The 14,408-nt window shown below is 44.3% G+C and overlaps 1 long non-coding RNA gene across 1 annotated transcript in view; it reads right to left on the bottom strand.

Moving 5' to 3' along the window:
- Positions 1-14,160, bottom strand: part of LOC134155152 (uncharacterized) — a 53,828-nt gene extending 39,668 nt beyond the window's left edge. The window contains exons 1-2 of the long non-coding RNA XR_009961445.1: positions 13,959-14,160; positions 7,779-7,899 (exon numbers count right to left, since the gene is read on the bottom strand). This is a non-coding gene — a long non-coding RNA (uncharacterized LOC134155152). The remainder of the gene's footprint in view (positions 1-7,778; positions 7,900-13,958) is intronic.
- Between the last annotated feature and the right edge of the window lie 248 nt (positions 14,161-14,408).

Below are 14,408 nucleotides of genomic sequence, written 5' to 3'. Positions count from 1 at the left end.
TCAAAGGGGGAAGTTTCAGAGTGAACATACTCAAGGGAAAATAGTTGTGAGAAGTTAACAAAAGTCAAACTGAGGATATTTCCCCACAAAACCCCTCCAAAAATAGAGCTAGACAACCACAAATACCATGAATCAAGACTGCTGTTCTGAAAAGCCTGGGGCTGAGAGGCCCGTTGAAGTGATGGGCAACATGTAATCTTCATGAAGAGAAGGAAAATTAAGGAGGGATTTGATGCAAATCAGTTATTTCATTCCTAGATCATAGTCATTGGGAAGGGAGGGGTACTCAATTCAACATCTAGGAAACTTCACAAGAGCTTAAAGAATCCTTGCAATAGAGATGCTATTTCTGGTATGCCAAGAATAATACAGGGATTAATGATTTGCTCTGCATTTGGGAACAGGCACAGGAATTGCCTTCCCTCCTTATGGCTGACATCCCTAGAAACAGCCACTCTATTCCATTTCTTTTGCACCCTCCAAAGAACAAGCAAGGTTTTCTACATGCTTTGGGGCCATATTCTCTTAGGAACCAAACTCACTTCCAGCACTGCAGCCTCACAGTCCCAATCTTGGTACTCCACATACAAACATTCCCAGTTCTTGTACCCCCATTCAATAAAGTCCACAGAGAAAACAAACTCTCCAGCCCCTTTTGGTAAATTCTTCTCTGTGAAGGTGCTGAGGTGCTGGCACAGGGTGCCCAGAGAAGCTGTGGCTGCCCCATCCCTGGCAGTGTTCAAGGCCAGGTTGGACACAGGGGCTTGGAGCAACCTGCTCTAGTGGAAGGTGTCCCTGCCCACGACAGGGGTTAGAACTGGATGAGGTTTAAGGTCTTTTCCCACCCAAAACCTATTCACTGAACGAAGGACTTGTACATTTATCACATGAACTACCCAGAGTGTAATCTATCTACTTTAAAATGTGTCTATACAGGCATGAGCTCTACATGGTAAAGCATTTCCTACAAGCCCAATGAAACTTTACAACTGCAAAGGATTTACACTGCTGCAGCTGCCTCCTCTTCTGCTTTCCAGCCTTTCACTAGAGCCAGGGTGACAGATCAGGGAAGCCCATCATGTTCATGGACTTCAGCTTGTGAGCTCGTCATGTACAGTACCATCTTTCTAGCTAACTGATGCCTTGGTGAAGCTACTTTGCTTCTGAAGCTTAAGACCAATCCAAGCAAAATAACACTGCCATGGTTAAATAATCCCATAGTGGTCAGAAATCCTTTGATGCTCAAATTCATGTAGGAAGAGCCTTAGAAAAATTGGTGGCTTTAGCTTAAAAAGAGTCTACCCAATATGCTAATCATCAAGTGATGAACAGATAGTCTTGCCTCTAAATCATGCTGATCTGAAGAGACTCCAACTTTATATATGAAGACTCTTGCCAGCTAATTTAAAGAAGCAAAAGTGAACACAAGCAGAAGTAGCTGCAGGAATGAAAGACTACTACACATCAATTCAAAGAGCCAACATTTTAATAAGAAAGGAAAAGCACTGGATGCAAGAGGAAACAATAAACATCGATCTAAGCATAATAAATACACCAAGTCATAAACTGCAGCAGAGAAGCATGGGTTAACGTTTCAATGAGTCTGGATCTCCCAGGATGCATAAGCCCTGCCCTGCAGACGACTTGTGAAAATCAGGTTGCCACAGGTTCTCAAAAGAATCAACTGTAAAAGAGCATCCCCATGAGAACTGAGTCCAAGTGTTGGTAGCTGGGCCAAAAGGGTCCCACAGCTGTAAAGGAGTAACTGAAGACAAGCACTAGAGAAGCACCAGGAATGACAAAGGAACACTTAGAAACATACTCTCTCACATTCAAGCACTTGCAGCAGGCATGACCAACCATCCACTTCGTCCTAAAACAGAGTTTGTCCCAAGACCAGCAGGAATTTACTTTAAATCAACCACAGCCTTTACACTCCAGAGCAACCACTCTGCAGTCATGTCTTGACTTGCTGCAGGTATTACTTGGTGACAGGAGCTCTGCACCTCCTGTTGTCCAGGGCATGGGACTAGATGGCTTACCATCTTCAAAACTGCAACTTAAATATCTTCCTGGCCTGACAATCTTCACTTTTGAGTCAAGAAAGAGAATGAAGAGAATATGTCAAAAGACACTTCAATTCTCTCTCATTATGCTGCGAATGCAGCTGCATGTTTGGTGCTTCATTATTCATCTCCAGAAGACTACCTACTTACTGTCCCTTCACATATACAGCCCATGACATGAAGGAGGTATATTACTTTAATAACTTGCAGAAAGAAGTTCCTATATATGCCCTTGACTACCCACTTTGCATTATGCAAGCTGTCCATGAGCTCGATAATTTTTCATCTCTAAGCTGGTTTAAAGGGCTCTTATCTCTTCCACACCAATTTCAATTCACTTTCAGCAGCATTGCCAAAGATGTCATCTCACAGAAGGCTTGGCAAGTGAGTTTTCTACACAGCTATGTGGTTTTCAGCCTCTTAAGCACATTTGTTCATTTGAAGATCCAGGGATGCAGTTATTCATCCAAATGAGCTATAATATTACATAAAAATATGGAACTTCTCTATTGACGGAGGACAGCACATCTGAAAATATTTGTTCCAGATAGTGACATAAATTTTTCATGATGCAAAGTAAATGGATTCACTTAAACACCTCAAAGCCAGGTTGGACGGGGCTTGGAGCAACCTGCTCTAGTGGAAGGTGTCCCTGCCCATGGCAGGGGGGTGGAACTGGGTGAGCTTTAAGGTCCTTCCCAACCTGTTATCCTGCTTGTCCTGGGAATACTTTACAACCCCTGAAGACAGATCCTTAAGTCTTGCAGTTCATCATCAGCAGCACGGCATCTCAGATCCAGACAAAGTAAATACACAGATTCTCTAACACCTTTTGCCACTAATGCAAGAAGGGTACAAGGATGAGGAGAGTTCTAGTTTCTTCTCTTTTAGTTCTTTAGTTTTACTCATAGAGTAAAAGTTTTATGCATAGAGTAATTCAAATTCATCTATACATCACCACCTGACAGTCCTGTGCCTTTCCTCCTTCCCAAGATGGTTTTCGGCTGTATCTTTACTTCTCCATTAAGGCATCTTAAAAGCTCACCATTTCATTTTGTAATTTATGCATGTTAAAGTTGCCCACCGAAATTCACTACTCTCCATCCCCACTGCTGTGGTGGTTTATGGGGCAATTGCTTTGATATACAGCAGCCTAGCACAAACAGAAGTTTAGCAAGCACAGCAAGGCACCAAGGTTTAGAAAGAATTAAAAGAGTCTCAACAAGAAAGCTCCTCAGAGGCAGGCAATTCATTTTCCACTTCTTCTACTACTATTTTAATTAATATTTATCCTACCTACTTACATGCAATAATCTGTGCAATGTTAGCACTAGAGTATTCAACAACTGATGCTGTTAATTTTACCCACCGTGGTGTCTCCCTATTCCAGATGCAAACTGAAGCAAACACCAGAGAACATTTATGTTTTTGCAGCCTCTCACTGTGCTGAAAAAGCAGCACCAGCTGTAATAGCATGCTAAAGCAGATAGACATTACAACACAGGAAAGCTTCCCATGTACATCTTTAAAGCATCAGCTTTGTCTTCCCTTCATTTGCAAGAAGTGCCTGCTGTCAGCCTAACAGCATTTCAGTAGTGCTTTGCAAAGCAAACAGCTAAGAGGCCACTGAAGAGCTCTTCAAAGATTCAGCTTGCAATGCTCCACAGAATCATAGAATGGATTGGGCTGGAAGGGACCTTAAGATCATCCCGTTCTAACCCCCTGCCATGGGCAGGAACAGCTCACACTAAACCATGTCGCCCAAGGCTCTGTTCAACCTGGACTGAAGCTGCGTAACTCCCAGAAACAAGGAGCTGGTATAAGTCAAAGCAGCTGTTCTCAGGGTTGCTCTGGCAGCCATCTGACCACGTAAGACAGGACGTTGGGAGGTGTCCCTGCCCACGATGAGCTTTAAGGTCCCTTCCAACCCAAACCAGTCTGCCATCCACAAACCTTGTTCAGGTTTCAAACTGTAGAGCATTAGAAGCAGAAGAATCCTGATATGTATCAGGGATCCCTATCAAGAGAATTATTTACTATCAGAAACTCTTCAGGCAGCGTGCAGCCTCTTCTAAATATAGATCCATTTAAAGCTTTGAGGGTACAAGAAGAGGAGGGGGAGGAAACCAAAGTTAACTTGGGATGAGAAGCGGCATGAAGACAGAGCCACAGCAGCACAGACAAGGCAAATTACTCCTCAGGATGGAAACTGCCTTGCTTAGGTGCTCTACTGATAACTAGCACATAATAGCTCATCACTTAGCCCTTGACCAAAACCAGTTTCCTGGCCTTATGCACCCCTACCAAGGTCTCTGCACTATAACAGTTCCCAAGAGCTGGGTGCCTATCTTTTACAATTGAAGTCAGCAAGAGCTAGATTTTGTGGACTGCAGCGTTTACCTCTAACATCACCTCAGGTGAGAGGAAGCCTGAAGGGCAGCTCTCTTTACTTACATGTACGCTGCTGTAAATATAACTCCTCTGTTCACATGCAAGTCCAAAGGACATCCAGAGAAGGGTTTGTTCAGAGTATACGCTTCCATAGACACCATGGGTATGAAGATCCTTTTGAGAATAGCCACTTTGGAAGCCAATTAAACTAAATCAAATAAAAAGCTACTCTGATTCCAAAACAGTGAGTTTAATCATGTTGGGTTTCTCTAATTAAAAAAGATTCATTTCTACTGCATACATAAGATACAGTATCCTTATGTCAGTGTATTACCCTCACTAGTCAAAAGATATTAACATGTCCATGGTAAAGCTCATTTTTTTCCCCATATCCAGCATAAGAGTTTAAGCCCTTCCTGGGTGTCAGGAACTTGCAGATAGGCTGTAACTGGAATCGAACCCCTTCTATACTAAACATCCACCCAGCTGGGTCATTCCTCTGTGTAACTACATGATGTTTAGTATCAAGTCATATAAAATCACCTGGTGTTCCAGCAGCCACTTCTCTCTTGCCTACCTATTTCTTGCAGAGGGCACTTTGGCTTTGCACTACAAAGTGAGCTGGCTTGCTTGCCTTCAGCCTAGGAGAGCTTATGGTGTAAAGCTCACCCTGAGCTGTACCCCAGGTAAAAGTGTAGTAAGAAGAAAATCCATTTCACCCAACACAGAACTGAAGTTCAGCAGCAAACCAAGTCACTCAGCAGCCATCTCTAAGGTGGTTTCAGTGAGAAGAGACTTGCAGCAGGGTTAGTGATGCTCTCTATAGGGCTGCAGGCAAACAGCTTCAGATTCTTCCAAGAGGGACAAGCAATTCTAATTTGGAAGATGCTTCGTAATACAGTTGTGGGGCCTTTTTTTCCTCCTGCTTTTTAGAAGTCTGGTTTGAGACTAAAGGAAGGCTTTGAAGCAGCACTGAATCTTAATTGGCCTTGCACGTGCAGAGGCAGCTGCTCCCTGCCACACTAGAGCTGCTAAGAAACATGTATATACCTTTTCCTTCAAAAGACAGTTAAAAGCAGCCTTAAATGCCTTTCTTTATTGCACACGGAACAACTGACTCTGCCAGTCCAAGACCATCCACCCCACTGCAATCTATCTCTCTAAAGGAGAATAAAACCACTGGATCAAAACTGAAGACAGGCATTAAATCACAGGAAATCCAAGCAGCTTTGTGGCAGAGGAAAACAAAGCAATAGAAAGGTCAGTACTGTTCTCTCACTCCAGGAGAGTCATAACTAGCTGGATACCCTTACCAGTCTTAGGAGAAATTATATAGCCTTATCCTGTACCCAATGCAAGGAACAGCACGAAGGTCCCTTCCAACCCAAACTATTCTATAATTCTACAATTCATGTCACAGATGAGGCACAGTGTGAAGTGAGGAAAATGCAGTTAATGAAACTCCTGGTTTAGGTCTGCCAGCAGGAGCAGAGGAGAGGTGATGCAGAGCTCCCGGAAGAGTAATCAAAGCTGCCTAGCACAGGATGTAGTCTATTTCTTCTTTAATGAGCTGCCCCATTCCCAAGGGATGTTTCTTTGCTGCATTAGCTGCAGTAACTAAAAATCAGCTGCCAGATGAAACCAAGGTCTTTCCAGAGTACAGGCATGGCAGAGGAGCTTGGAGAGGCCACCACACCTGCATCACACCCTGCAGGGATCACCTTGCCTGCATCCCCTGCCCTGTGTGAGCTCAGCCTTCACACTCCTGTTTTCCTAGGACAACTACGGCTACTGGTACCTCAGCAGCAGTTACAATGACCACTTGCCAAAGGCTCTGCAGTTCATGCAAGGGTGCCCATGCTTCCTTCAGCATGGCTGCAGAGCTGTAGGACCGGCTGCTCAGGACCTCAGCAGTCTCACAGGGAGGACTTGGGCTCCCAAGTTTTCTCTAGAGATGTCTGGTTTGCTTCCCAAAGCAGAAGCCACCCCTGAGGATGTTCCAGCTCTTGCATCCAAGTGCAAGAGCTCTTCCCTTGTGCCCAGTACTGAAGGGAAAGGCCAAAGCTTGGTGTTACAGAGTCATATGATGTATTGCAAAGTGAAGAGTAGCTGCTCTGACACACAAAGCAGAACAAAGAGGATTTCTCTTCACAGATGACAGCTATGAGAAAGCCTGGGCTGCACTCCACTGTTTGTCCCCATTCCCTAAGCACATCCCACCACTCATCTGGCCAAAGCATTTCCAGTAACCATGTGCAGAGTCAGCATTCCTGACAGCCATCGTAGAGGCAGCAAGCAAAGGGACAGCACCAGGGGCTGGGGACTCCACAGCAGAATGTGGAGCATTGCTCAGAAATGCATACAGAAGCTGTTGCTCAGGAACTGTTTGCAAGCTGGCATACATAGAGGTACACAGGACATACAGGTACATGTGATATACGCAGTACAATGTCAATTGAAAAAGTCTACAGATGTACAGTGGTGCAGCTCACTTTAAAACAAGATGCTACCAAATAAAATAGACCTAGGGAAGAGATCAAGTGATCCAAGAAATCCTTAAGTATTCTCTTCATGCTAAATGCAAATGTCACACATCTGAGAAGCCAGTGGCAGCTCAAGTTCAAAGCCCTCTGCAAATCATTTGTCATTTGAGTATAAATGATACTAAGCTCTATTTCTGAGCCAAGTCCCAGAGCTGGCACTGATGACATTCAATTAATCCTTAGAGTAAGAGTCTAATATCACATTTTAAACCCCACAAAATGAGATGACTGAATATTTTCTAATACTTGTACACAATACAATTTATGAAACAGATAACAAAACCCATCCATCTTCATTTCTAAGTCATGGCTTGTGCCTTTGTTAAATTTAATTGCTTCCCCAGTGGCTTTAAATCAAGGGCAGATTCTATTAAAAGTAATTACTTTGCTGTGCAGCTGACATAGCAAAGTTGCTTGATAAAGGTTAATCTACTAAGTGATGGCAGCTACTAAATGAGGATGATGATTTCCATTAATAACTTCATGGTAGAGATGATGCTAGAACTTCCACATACATTGATATGATAGCCACAGTGACAGCTCCAGAGCGTCTGCTTAGCTCTTGTATCCAGAAGTCTTCACCCCAGCTAAGTGGTGAAATGGGACACAAAAGACACTGCTACCATGGGGTCTTGCTGCAGATGCCAAGCTACTTGCAGAGGACAACCATGGACCAAGTGCTGGCAGCTTGCTTGTTGCCCATGCGGTTGCTACTCACACTTAATTCCAAGGATGTGCAGCCTGGTGTGTAGTCTTGCCAGGGTAAAGGGATTAGTACCTTGCTGCTAGTCCAGTGTAGAAGCATGTGATGAAGTTGCTCCAAGGCATTTGCTTTTTGGGGTTCAATTTTTTCCATGGGAATAAGTTTCTGCTGCAAGGAAAGCAGGGGCAGGAAGCTCCTAATGACCAGGAGATGTAGTGGGACAAAATGCAGGAGAAAGGAGGGAGTTATATTGCTTCAAAAACAAGCAAACACCTTCATTTTACTTTCTGTACTTCCTTCCACTTCATCTCTTTTCCTTACAGAGTAGCAGCCATAAACATCCAAATGCTGCAGCAAACCCTTTTTTCTAATACAAATTTCCAGCTATTTCCATGTCTCCTGGGGGATTTTGTCACTTCTGCCACTCCTGACCCAAAGGAACAGATAGGCAAAAGCACTGCCATTCACTCCAGACTAATTCTGCTTTTAGGCCCAGCATCCCACCCAGGACATGGCTGTTCAGTGCCTACTCTGGCAGGTTTTTAATAAAGCAAGTCTTGTCATGCTCTTAACAGGCAGCTCCTGGAAGCACAGAACCTGGTTGTAGAAGGAAGATGCAGAATGTCATAGAAAGCTAGACTAGCTCTCAACTGCAGGGAAGTTTCACACTGTAAGTCACAAACGACTCTGAATTCAGAAGCACAAGCAAAAAAGTAAGAATTAGAAGTTTAACACAGTAGCTATTTTTAACATAATGCTTAGAGTAACACCCTGCAAGTGACATGCACACATGTTCTATGAATACAGTCAAAATACAGCCTTCTGCACATGCCTGCCCCTCTGCAAAGGGAGCTGCATGTTGAAAGGATTCTTTTCCATATGTCATTGGGCACCACTGAGAAGAGTTTGGCACCATCCTCCTGGGACCTGCACATAACATCTCCAAGCTCCCTGACTTTCACAGAATCACAGTATGGTTTGTGTCGGGAGGGACCTTAAAGGTCATCCAGTTCCAAACCCCTGCCACGGGCAGGGATACCTTCCACTGGAGCAGGTTGCTCCAAGCCCCTGTGTCCAACCTGACCTTGAACACTGCCAGGGATGGGGCAGCCACAGCTTCTCTGGGCACCCTGTGCCAGTGCCTCAGCACCCTCACAGGGAAGAGCTTCTGCCTAAGAGTTCATCTCAATCTCCCCTGTTCTGGCAGGTTAAAGCCATTCCCTTTGTCCTGTCTCTCCAGGCCCTTGTCCAAAGCCCCTCTCCAGGTTTCCTGCAGCCCCTTTAGGCACTGGAGCTGCTCTAAGGTCTCCCCTTAAGGAGCCTTCTCTTCTCCAGGCTGAACCAGTCCAGCTCTCTCAGCCTGGCTCCATAGGTGAGAAAAGGTGTTTCAGACATGTGTTAAAGCCTCTTTGTTTCTACAGCCAGGACAGGGTACACCAAAGACAATGCACCTTCCCAAATCTCTCCTATGGTAGCAGGGACAGGCTGGAGACTTCTATAGCCACACATAGGTTTACACAACCGCATCTCTCGCAAAGCCCTGCAGTTGCACAAGCAGCACATCCAAGGCCATGCAGAAAAATGTGTGTTGCAGCAAGACATACAGGTGGAACTCTTATTTTCTCAGCATGCCCAGCATCATCAAGGGCTGACTAGAAACCAACTGCATGTGACAGAGAAAGAGGAAAGAAGTTCAGCAGGGAAACAGATGCAAATACTTAAACCAAACTACGTTATTTCACACAACAGCTCCATTTGCTGGCACAGTAACCCAGTTGAAAGGAACCTCCCTGGAGATAACATAACACTAATTGCAGCCCAGTATTTCAGGGTCTCAAACAGTGCCCTGAGGTTGGACCTCACCAGAGAAGCATCAACTAAAGATGACACTTTACCAGTGCCTATCTCAGGAATAAACAAAACACCCCAAAACAACCACCCTTCAGATCTTCAGCTACAAACAGCATATTAGATGGAAATTCTTCTGCAGTCTGCATAAATCAAAATGAGAAAGAGTACACCCAACCTCATGGTAACCCACAGAGTGGGATGCTCATGAACACGAAATCAAGATTTAGGAACTAACTCAAAAGCAGAGCCTCTAATTCATCACTCTTTAAATTGGTTTCAATCCCACAAGAAATGCGTCAGGAACAGTGAACTGAACCTGGCAGCCACACAGGGATAGCAAAGAAGCACACAGCACTTCTAGAGAGAACCACAGCACTAAGCCTTGGACACTTGAACTGCTTTCTGTGGAATAGCTGTAATGAAGTTTTATGTCTCCTTTACAGCCACAATAGGATTGGCTGGATTTCAGCAACCTTCAGTGAAAAACATACATAAACCAAACCTTTTTAAAGAACAAAGCTTTCTGCTTTACAGATGATGCAGTGAGAAGTTAAAGAGAAACTGGAAAAAAATGCCCTTCCCCTTAATCAAAGGGTTTTTTCCTCCCTTGAGGCCCCAGAAAATAAAGATAATAATGAAAAAGCTGAATGAAGCACAAGTTTGGTGGAGGTTCACATGTGGATTTGACCTACATACAGTCACTTGCTTGGGATTCATTTGTAGGTTAGAATGTTATAGCAGAGTGCTCGAACTCTGCCTCTAAAACAAATGGGACAGAGCGTCCGATTTCTCTCTCACACCCCTTGATAGACCACTCAATATCTGCATATATTGAACAGATCAAAATTCAGTCTTTTCCCTTTGAATCCTGTATGAAGATGGTTTTCTTTCATGCCCTGCAAATTGCATTTGACTACAAAGGGACTGGGATACTAAAGGAATATGAAACCCTTTGCCAACATGTGAAAAGGCTGTGGGAGGCACCAGGTGCTTATACCCACACTGAACATTCCACTCCACCTCAAAGATTGTGTAAAGCTCTTCAAACCAAAAAAGCAGGTGAAAAGGGTTTAAAAAGAGAAAAGAGAGCAAGTGAATAGAACCATAGAATCAGCTAGGTTGGAAAAGACCTTTAAGATCATCAAGTCCAACTGAATAGCGCTATTGCTTCTTGAGTTTCACCCGCAGGTGTTTTCACTAGTCCCAGAGCTCACTGAGACCCAAACACACAATACTTCCCCACTTCTGCTCCCACCCACAACTGGGTTTCTGCTTTTCAAGAGGCTGCTTCTAGTCTGTCACTTCCTTATGCCACCTTAGAAGAGCCCATTCCCACCCATGGGAAGGCAGCTTTTGTGGGTCTCTGGCCTGGCATCACCTCACCTCACTGGTAAGTGGAAGTTACAGCATTCCTTTAGCCCGCTTCAGACACTGGAAGCTGCTCTGAGGTCTCCATGTAGCTTCTCTTCTCCAGGCTGAACAGTCCCAATGTTCTCAGCCTTTCTCCATACAGGAGGTGCTCCAGCCCCTGATCATCCTTGTGACCTCCTCTGGACTTGCTCCAACAGCACCTGAACTTATTTGGCTCCCAATGCAGCTATATAAGATTGCATAGCTGGCTTCTCTTATCACCAGGACCAGCAGCAGGCCAAAGACAGACATTTGCAGTAGATACAGTAGGGAAGGAGTGAAGTAGTTTTTATTAGAAGAATTGAGCCTCCTTAGATATCTATTAATTTCCTATGAGACACGCTCTCCAAGATCTGAAAGCAGGGAAAATACTTTGCCCTCCCTGATAGGTCCCTGGTGATACATTCTCACCATGCTTTAGGCAACCACATCATTAATTTAGATGAAAAATAACAAATGAGAGCATCTCTGCCAGGGCAGAGGTAATCTAAGGCTGGTTTGAAGATTAAAACCCCTGCTTTGGCTTGACAGATGCACGCATCTCATCAGACCATGATTCTTAACCCTTCTTGAGCTGACTGCTGAGGTTTCCTTCATTTGCACCAACTAAGCTTTCCCGGCTCACCTATGATCATTCCAGGACTATTCTCCTGGTTCTAAGTCAGCCCTGGATACTCAGGTCATGTTCCACAGGTTTCTGCAAGCAATTAGTCTCTTGATGCCAGCCTGAACAATCAGGACACCCAAAGCCTGGCCAAATAAACCAGGTGCTAGCATCACAAGCATCTCTTTCTTCCTCCCCCAGTGCCTCAACACCCTCCTTGTGAACACAGCCTCCTTTTCTCCCACTGGCCACAATGACACTGTTTGTGCACAGTGAGAAACAGGGCAGGCAACTTCACTGGCAGATACCTCTTGCCTGGTGAGGAGTAAGCAGCTGTAGACAGGGCTCATCCCTAAGCTCGGAGTGGAAGACAGGAGGGAAAAAGTGCTATGAAAATTTACTTTATGTTAATCACCTTCATGGCTAAGGTTCAGTTACCATTAGTCTCACCTTCCAACTTTGCACATATTTGCCTGATCTCAGGAAGATGAAACCTCCCAATGGTCTCTCTGCTTTGCCAACATGCAGCCCAAGTCTCCCTTGGTGTAATTTCAAAGCTCAGATATCATTTGATTTGCCCTATGAAGAGACCCAAACAAGGGAAATCCACAGATTTCCATGTGAAGCAGTAACACGGAACTCTTCGTGAGCTCATGAGCTTTGCACCACTCTGAGGTTGCCTTTTGCAAGATGCCATTTGTGGGCACAGAACAAGGCTGTTTTGGAGAGAAGGAGGCAATATCACAGCAACAGGCAAGGTACATGAATACCTATACAGGTATCTATATCTCCCACATGCTTTGCAGGACCAGGTAGCACTGTTTAAAAGCAGGACAACCACCCCATTTGGCCCCTTCCTCACCTGTTTCCACCAACAAAACAAGATGGGACTCATTGCTACCATAGTCTGAAGCTCATCAGCTTTTCTGCACTATAGCCTGATTATTTGGCCAACCACAAACAGGAGAAGATCCTGAGCAAGACATGCCAAAGAAAGCCCATAAGCTCAGGGAAAACTTTTGCTCAGCTTCAGTACCAAGGCACTCATTGGCAAAACACAGCAGAAAGAGGAAAGGTGATATTCTCTACTGCTAAACCAGCATGGAAAGTTGCATTTCTTTCTCTGTGCTGTCTCCTGCGCTGCTTGGCTTTCTCTTTCAGCCAATAGCCTGGTATTTATGTGGGTATCTCCCTCGAGGTTCTTATGGAGAAGATTCTTCAACACTACTCTCACCCTTTCCATAGGGAGCTCAAAGCCTTTCTAATTCTCCTAGCCCACAACCTGCATGGCTATCCAGCTGGGAAAGCGATGTCTGTCAACAAACCACAGCAAAGGCCTATAGATCTGACCTTAAGGACAAAGGATAGCAATGGGAAGGAGACACTGATGTCAAAGAAGGCAGCCAACTCACATCGGCATCTTCACGCATTTCATGCTTTCACCTGGTATGGATTTGTCTTGCCCTAGAGAAAAGCATTTTGAATAGAATAGACGAGAAAGTTCCACTTCTTACTACTTTGTGCCCAGAAGGCCAAAATCAACATATCCCTGAAAACAGACTGGAACAGGTACTTAACAGCTGAAGAATGTACTTTCCCTTAGGCTATATATGTCTAAGTGACATTTGATTCAAGTAATGGCAGACTCATTAGTATTTAGAAAAGCAAGTGTGAAACATGAGCTTATTTTGAACAGAGTCAGCATTGTGGTAGCCAAAGCTCATTAATTATGAATTTTATCAACTGCTCACTGAAATTTGTTCTGCTAGCACAGTGTAATTGCCTGCAAAAACAATGGCTTTGCATGAAGACATACCATGCTCAAAAATAACACATATCCTTCCTTCTCCAATAGCTATCCCATACCTGTTCCAGAACAATTACAATGTTGGGAAAACCGTTGAGGTTCTTTAATCTTATCAGAGGAACCACAGCAACAAATACTGAAGTGCATAAATTCAACGCCAGGTTGGACAGGGCTTGGAGCAACCTGCTCTCATGGAAGGTGTCTCTCCCCATGGCAGGGAGTTGGAATGGAATGAGCTTTACGGTCTTTTCCAGCCCAGACTGTTCTGTGATTCTATGATAATCTGGCAAAACATGGATGCAGAGCACTGGAATGAACTTTCCTGATTGTACCTTAACTGCTACATGCATGTAGCACACACCAGGGTCCCAGCAGGCTGCTTGGCATGGTAATGTAGTCCCACCACTCAAACATCATGTTACGCTCACTCTTAAGGCTCCTGTTTAAGCACTGAACTAACAGAAAACAACAACTGACAACTCTGCAGGACACAGGCAGCATTTAACATTAAAGTTATTTATAGACACTAATTTTAATCAGCAAGCAAACTCTCACTAATTAATTTAATTTCACATGCACACACAGACCTACCTTTAGAAAGGGAGTTCAGCATTTTGGTAGTGATGAAGATCACTCTCAACAGAACAGCATTTTTACATTAGATGCTTTGGGAATGCACAAGTACAGCACTTGCAAACACCCCTAACTCCTTGAGTGATTTGATTTGAACAAGTTGCCATCCAGTTCAAAGTTGCTTCACTAATAAATTACGCCTTACACATAGGCTGCTAATTAGCAGCTTCTCCCTCCACGCCCTATTGCTCTCTGGGGTGTTTGCCCTTGCTTTAAACACCATTTACCCAGAGGCACCCCTCGTGCCAGCATCGGGGCACCAGGACACCTGCACCCAGTACAAATCACTTATAACAAAAGGATAAGTAAGTGACTCATCTGTATTCAAAGAGAAGCTGGTGGGCTAAAACAAATTCCTCCCATCTCAGAACTAATAAAGGGTATTCAGTGTTATCCCAAC

The sequence above is a fragment of the Pezoporus occidentalis genome, unplaced genomic scaffold, assembly GCF_034315485.1.
Source record: "Pezoporus occidentalis ecotype Australia unplaced genomic scaffold, CSIRO_AGI_Poc_V1 ctg118, whole genome shotgun sequence".
NCBI lineage: Eukaryota > Metazoa > Chordata > Aves > Psittaciformes > Psittacidae > Pezoporus > Pezoporus occidentalis.
Note: the sequence above shows the minus strand (reverse complement) of the source record. Positions and strands in the feature narration are given on the sequence as shown.